Below are 7,862 nucleotides of genomic sequence, written 5' to 3'. Positions count from 1 at the left end.
ATTAGCTCATGAAACATAAGGGTAATCAAGTATGAATTATTGTTTTGCACATGTCTTAGGTCACATGATCATGGTCAAAGGTCATTTTGGGTCAATGGACATAATATTTTATTATCATATTAGTGTTTTCTTCTGTGAATAATTATTCATTACATGTAGCTGTTTTCAAAGGCAGCACTGCTGCTATATCGAATTGCGTAATGCAGACGAGACTGCCAGGGGCGATCCACTTGTTATTATTTGTGACGTCAATGCGTGCTGCTTCCCCCATATATGTATATATATATATATATATATATATAATATGCATATAATGGATTTTATTGTGACTTCAGTTTATCAACAGACAAATTATTTCTCTCCGCTCTGAAAAGATTTTTTTTTCATCTTGAATCATTAATAAATTGGAATTTATGGATTTTATATTACATTAAATTTAAGCATTTGGGACAGTTGCTTGTATAAAAATGATATTAAGTCTCAAATAAAAATTCTAATAACTTTCTTAATTTCTGATGGATTTTCCTCAAACCTTTATCAATGTTTTTTTTACCATTTTTCTTGTATTTTTTTATAGCTAACTTTTCATCAGGGTGATTTCTCCTTTAACAGCCTTTTTTTTTTAAATTGAACATGGAAAGAAATTTTATCATTGTGAAACCTTATAGCTACTAACACATTTCATTTGATGCTAAAATCCTGGCTAAAATAAGAATGGTTTTGATTGATTCAGTGGATTGGGGACAATTTATTTTGTGTTGTTCAAGTGCTGCTCTTCATGCATTTATGTAGATCCTGTTCTTGGATCCCTACCATTATCAAATTAAGAAAATTGTCAGATTTTACTATTAAAAGTGCCTATAGGGTCGACATGGGATTAGGCCTACAGTTCCCTAATGGACTTGATGAATCAATTTTAGAGCCACCCGGCCTGGGTCCAGTTTTATTTAGACCTGGGCCCGTCTTACAAAGAGTTGCGATTGATCCAATCAATCGCAACAATGGAAAGCCAGCAAAGTCAACATATAAAATGCATGTTTATTTTTAAAAGAAAAGCTAGATAATGAATGTATATCTATAAATTCATTGATTTCTTGACAATTTGGTGTGATCTCCTTTGTTTAGAAAGGACATTTTGCAAATTTCCTGTAGAAAAAATTATGACACTGATGGATTTCCTCTGGTAACTCTTTGATGGTAACTCTTCTATAGTAAATCTTTGTAAGACTGAGCCCTGTTCTAATAACAAATGCATTATTTCTATATCAACTTTACAATAAGCCAATCAAATTGAATGACTTCAGTAGCTTGGTGCTGTTATAGAAATTTTCTTACATCTTTCAATTTTTATGAAACCGGGCCCATGGTCTTATGATTCAATTCCTAGATTGGCCAACATCACTATGTGCTGTTTGGTCTACTTTCAGTTTGTCTAATTGCCAATCTGGGCCCCGTCTTACAAAGAGTTACGATTGATCTAATCAATCGCAACTATGGAAAGCCAGCAAAGTCAACATCTAAAATGCATGTTTGTTAAAAAAAATAAGATACGAATGTATATCCATAAAGTCATTGATTTCTTGACAATTTGGTGTGTTCTCCTTTGTTTACAAAGGACATTTTGCAAATATCCTGTAGAAAAAATTATGACGCTGATGGATTTCCATAGAGTTACGAATGATTGGATCAATCGTAACTCTTTGTAAGACGGGACCCTGACCATTCAGTATAAAAAACGTAGTACCCTGTGATTTTTAGCGATCTTGGGCCCCGTCTTACACAGAGTTACGATTGATCCAATCCACCTCAAGTATATGGAAATCCATCAATGTCATAACTTTTTCTTTCAGAAATTTGTACAATGCCCTTTGATGATAAATCGAAGCGTACTGAATTGTCACGAAAACAGTGAATATACGAATATAGGCCTACATCATATTATCTAGAAAATATTTTGAACAAACATGTATTTTAGATGTAGATGTCGCTGGCTTTCCATAGTTGTGGTTGATTGGATCTATCGTAAGACAGGGCCCTGGCCATTCAGTATAAAAACTTAGTACCCAGTGATTTGTAGCAATCTGATAGTGAATGACAGTCTTGTTATTGATGGCAATCTTTGTGTAACAGTCATCGTCAGTGACTCATTCTTTGATATAATATGGTATTAGATGGACCAATTGGGCTACTTTTACCAGAGAACAAGAAAATGATGAAAATGGGGCAATCACTGTATTACGTTACTAGAGTATGTTCTAAATTTTCATTATGATTTTGTATTGTTCGAATGTCCATGATATGGATGAAGGTTCGCATGATATGTATACAATTATTGTGGTGAACATTTATTATAAAAAGAAAATAATTATTAAAATTATTTGAATTCCTATAATACAATGAATTTTGATTTTATTTTCATACTTGTCTTAATTGTTGGAGTTGTAGGTTTGTGGAGAAAGGAGAAGAGGAAGAAGGAGGGAAGAAGAGAAAGAGGAAGCTTAGAAGAAGAAAAAAAAATAAAAAAAAAATAAGAGGAAGAAGATGAAAAAGACAAAAAAAATGAGAAGAGGAGAGGGAAAGGAAGAAGAAGAGGAGGAAGGAGAAGAAGAAGAGGAGGAAGGAGAAGAGGAGGATTAAGGAGAAGAAGAGGAAGAAGGAGAAGAAGAAGAGGAGGAGGAAGAAGAGAATAAGGAGAAGAATAGAAAGCGGAAGAAGAAAAGAATGAAGGAGAAGAAGAAGAAAAGAGGAGAAGGTCTCGGAGATCGAGTGAGGAAAGAGGAGAGCGAAAAGAAGTTTCACTAAAGTGTAGCCAAGGGAAAAAAATAATTTATAATTAGGAATTAATTCAAGGATCAAGACAGGGGCGGGGGGCAGTGTCAGTAAAAAAAAAGAATCAGTCTATGGTCTATAAAAACTCGATCTCAGCTAATGTGATCGGTTAAATTGATTTTTTTTTTCTTTCTAGAGCTCTTAATTTTCAATTTTCCCCAAGTCACTCAACTCAAAGGAGAATGGTCGAGAACAGAGCCAAGTTAGAAGAAAACTCTAGCTGGGGTTAATTGCGAAAAAAAAACACATCATCAGTTACTAGCTGAAAAAAACCTTTTTTTGAAACTTGAATAATGAATTAATTGAATTGTAAATTTCATCACCTCTATTTTACGTGTTACGAAAATTAGAACCCCCGGCCCCTCCCCTATATAGTGGGTTTTCGCCCAGCGTCGTACGACGTAGAACGTACGTGTGCAAAAATCGCCAACTTTCATGGAAACAGAGGCCCGAGTGTTCTTGAGCTCAAATCACGGACGGTTCTTCCGCAAATTAGCGGGCGTCCGCATTAGAACGTAGGATTTGTCAACAGCCGTCAACAGCCAATCAGATCGCTTGTAGAGCGAGCAAGCTGAGCCGATCGATGTAAACACATTCGCCCATCGCGTGCATGCACATGTTGTACTCTACTCTGACTACACTGATAGCTGAAAGCTTCAAAACATGGACTCGAATGCGAGTTTTTCGGTGAGTACCATTTCAATTATACTAAAATCAAGCTAAGTATAATTTCAAAATGTTACAGTAGAAGTTTAAACGAGTATGATTATTGAAATATGATTGAAAAGCCGTTGCATGGCTCGGTCGACGACGCGACTGCAAGACACATGGCACTGCCAGTTGTGTGCACATAGTAGGAACATATACAATGCACATGTTGGCGTGTCAACATTACATGCCAACCATGCCAGCCGGTCGATCCGGCCGCGTTCAGCGATTTGCGAAACTGCTTACAAGCGAGAGTTGAGCGCGACGGACGCACGAACAAAGAGATCGTTCTACGTCGTAGATAGCGTCGTACGACGCTGGGCGAAAACCCACTTATATCTCTATGACGTACACGTACTCGACTCGTACTCAAAAACAGGAAGTCGTTTGTCCCGCCGAATTTAAAGATTCCGCGGCGCGCGACAAACAAGTACGGTATATGGTACGGCTACGTGTACCGTATAATGATTAGGAGCTGGACGTCGGACCGGGAAGTTTACTGTCTTACTAAAAACTAAAGTTCAGTATCGAAATTGATGTTGCCTTGCGCTATTTTGTGAGTATGTAGTCTAATTTCATCTTTATATTATTGACGATGTATTTATTATTATTAAGAGGGTCTGAGAGTACTATTTATTCCTTCAACTGTCAGTGTCGTGATCTTTTTGAATAAATGAACGGATACGCGGATACAATTTTACAAGTTGCCTGTCTTAATAAGAAAGTTAGAGTCGGTCCCACACGCTGTAAATTGTGTATCGGACCCAGTCCAGACTCAATCTGATATTCTCAACAAGCATCACGATCACTCCTAGTACCAATGAGGTCCAACATTACATGTATGGACCTCATAGGCGACATCAGTAGTATTTTTGGTTAGGAATCTCTGAGAACAGGATATTTATATATTATAGGCCTATCACAAGTACAAGCTATATTCCTTTCTCTTATTTAAATTATAATTTTATAGTGTAAATGCATCGTTAGCAACAACAAAAAAATGAAAGAAATGAAGGGGAACTTACATTTTCACGGCTTTTTCCTGATTTTCTGGGCAGCTGCTCTTCTCTTCTGACTCGTGATCGAAGCTGATATGAAGATCACGTGATTCGCGTTCTCGTCAGCTGATCGGTTGGTTATTCTTTTCGTCAGACGTTAATAATATATATTTTATAATGCTAGCATTCATCGCTAATTTAGGTGAAAGAGATTGAAGTTAAACAGCGCCAGGTCGGAATCATAATTATTTTGGAAGAGTGTATTTATACACTCGATCTCATACTAGGGAGACCGCGCGGACGTCAATTGCATTCCGCCTTTTGTTACACGCCGCACGGACCTTCAACGAGCAGCTCACAAAAATACGACATGTCTCTCATTATTTTGCCATCACAAAACAAAATAGTCAATATATATCAAAATAAGCCAACAACATCATCATCAAGTATATTCTCAAGCTAATCAATGTCGAAATAAAAGAGATCATGGTGTTTTATCATGCTTTTGAAGCAACGGAAATGACCCCTCACTCACCGGTTTGAACAACGGTTCGTCAGCGCGAGCGCTAACACACGCAAATTCGCATAGGTCGCATTTCCCCTCGAAATGGTCAGAGATTTTGGAGCAAAATTCCACTTTGAAGCATTTTCGACACTTGATCCTCACATCGTATGATCATGATCTATATACCAAAAGAAAGGAAATAATTTGCTCTGTATACTCATATCGGTTTACAATTCACTCGCTTTCGCCAAAAAAAGATATAATGAGAAGTAACATTCCTTCTGCGATAGCGAGAGTACGATTAAAGTCTCTGTACGTAAACCGAGTCCAGTTTGCATTTTCGACGATGCTGAATCCGATTATGACATCATTTTTTCGCATATCCCTGAGGATCATGTGTCGGATTGCAATTCAAAATACCCTTACCATGCGAGTTTTTGAACAGCGAAAAAAGGGCGTGGTAAACCCGATGACGCCAGATTAAATACGCGCTTTCTTAATGACGTCAAGCGGTCCCGCGCCTATGGTCACGTGCCCAACCGGCGCGAGAATTCAAAGTTCATCGCGGGTGTCGCTGTGCGCAATGCTATGGAGTTTCAATGCAATTTTGTCTACATGTACTTTGTGAATGATCGTGAGTGTATCGCTTACACACATGCACGTGGATGATTTGCATTTGCACATGTAAACTTAGTGACTCATCACTGGTGTAATCATTCAACCGTGCATGTATTTTGATCTGTCCATTTATCATCCCATGTTTTACATCAATCTTTGAATTATCTTTGGTCGATATATCAAAGTCTCGCGGCAGCAATCATATTCAACCAAAACAACAATGTAAGTGGAAGAAGACAGTCCAAATAATATTTCATCAAGATGCATCAAGGCCGGTGTGCTACCGAGACCTCGACATTTTTAAATATTTTTTTTAATGAATTTTCGAGCCGGCCAGACTTTGATATATTGACCAAAGATGATGCAACCAGAGAGAGAGAGAGAGAGGGGGGGTTGAGAAGAGAAGAGAGGGAGCAGAAAAAGAGATAAGTTAGATGTAAGGGGAGAGGTCGGAGTAGCAGTGTGATGAGAATTTATGTAAATTGGGTAGAGACCTCGGGGTAGAGACAAGTTCACGTTGTGTAATTGAACAAAAGAGATCAAGCAAAAAAAAAATTGAACGTTGACCATGCTAAATTATATAGTCCTGGATGATGTCAAAAGTCAGAAGGCAGGTGCAATCTACCCCCCCCCCCTCCACCAACCTGTACCTTCATCGGCACAAGAATTTAATTGATAGAATAATAATTTTGCTGTCCGTCTTCGTATATATCCCTCGAACTTCGAAGGATGATAAAAAAAGCCGTCTCTAAGTCCAAATATTTTGCCCATTTCCCGGACTCATTTCTTCATACTTACAGTAGAAAGGCTCTTATAATCCTATATAAAATGATTCCACTTATTCCATATGGAGAGTGTCCTTTTTTCAACCATGGTGTTGGAGGTACTTGTATACCTCTCCATGATTCAACTCTGATCGTGATTCAGCTGTGCATGGACCTTTCGTTGGAATATCCGTTACCATGGTGACCGGCGGCCAAGATAACATGCAGGTGGTCATTGTTTACAAATATCTGGAGACTGAGAATGGAGGTTAAATGCCGCGTCATTCCCAGGGGTCCATGTTCTGAACATGGAAACGATTGTGGTTGAGCCCCGTTCCCACGGTAGTTGCAATGACGGAGTAACTATAATCATATACATGTAGTAAGTTCTTTGGATCCCAGTTTTCAAAGCCTTCACAAATCATAGGAAATTTATCAATTACAACTCGCTATCTACGACAAATATAATAATGACTGTGTTGGAATCAGTTACAACCAAAATGCTAAATAAAAAAGAGGGGTTAGTTATATTTGAAGGGGTGAATCCAGGAATTACCAGAACGGGGGGGGGGGGGGGGGGGTACGCTGTTTGGACGAAAAGAAGTTGGCTGCCACTGTGAAGTTGACAACTCGATAATTTTCTGACAATCAAGCAAAAAGAAATCAAAATGGAGTGGATGGAAACTTGTCGCCCCCCCCCCCCCCACCAGCACTGATTAAAAGCATTTAAAAACAATTTTCAAGAAGAATCAACGAGATCACGAATAAGAAAGAGAATCACACATTAAAAAAAATCAATTACATGCAGAATTGAATTCATAGAACAATAATTTTGCTGGCCGTCTTCGTATATATCCCTCGAACTTCAAAGGATGATTAAAAAAAAAAGCCGTCTCCAAGTCCAAATATTTTGCCCATTTCCCGGACTCATTTCAGTCATTATTTTTCTTCATCTTAATGCTTACAGTAGAAATGCTCTTATATATAATCCTATATGAACTGATTCCACTTATTCCAGATCGAGAGTGTCTTTTTTTTCAACTATGGAGTTCCCTCTCCATGTTTCAACTCTGATCGTGATTCAACTGTGCATGGACCTCTCGGTCCATGAACTGAACATACGTTGGAATGTCCGTTACCATGGTGACCAGCGGCCAAGATAAGATCATTGTTTACAAATATCTGGAGACTGAGAATGGAGGTCAAATGCCGGGTCATTCCCAGGGGTCCATGTTCTGAACATGGAAACGATTGTGGTCGAGCCCCGTTCCCACGGTAGTTGCCATGACAGAGTAACTATAATCATATTAGTTCTTTGGATCCCAGTTATCAAAGCCTTCACAAATCATAGGAAATTTATCAATTACAACTCACTATCTACGACAAATATAATAATGACTGTGTTGGAATCGGTAACAACCAAAGTGCAAAATCAAGAAG

At 38.2% G+C, this 7,862-nt stretch overlaps 1 protein-coding gene across 3 annotated transcripts in view; it reads left to right on the top strand.

Annotated features, from left to right (window-relative positions):
• The first annotated feature begins 3,491 nt into the window (after positions 1–3,491).
• LOC129267923 (DNA polymerase delta catalytic subunit-like) overlaps positions 3,492–7,862 on the top strand; it is a 39,166-nt gene continuing 34,795 nt past the window's right edge. The window contains exon 1 of one of the 3 annotated variants that reach the window (XM_064104562.1): positions 3,492–3,516. The gene's annotated coding sequence lies outside the window, so the exon portion shown is untranslated. Of the gene's footprint in view, positions 3,517–3,943; positions 4,098–7,862 lie in introns of those variants that run through there. The other 2 variants (XM_064104559.1, XM_064104560.1) reach the window with 2 other exon arrangements.

This window comes from Lytechinus pictus, chromosome 9 (genome assembly GCF_037042905.1).
Source record: "Lytechinus pictus isolate F3 Inbred chromosome 9, Lp3.0, whole genome shotgun sequence".
NCBI lineage: Eukaryota > Metazoa > Echinodermata > Echinoidea > Temnopleuroida > Toxopneustidae > Lytechinus > Lytechinus pictus.
The sequence above is the reverse complement of the archived record's forward strand: the minus strand, read 5'-3'. Positions and strand labels throughout refer to the sequence as shown.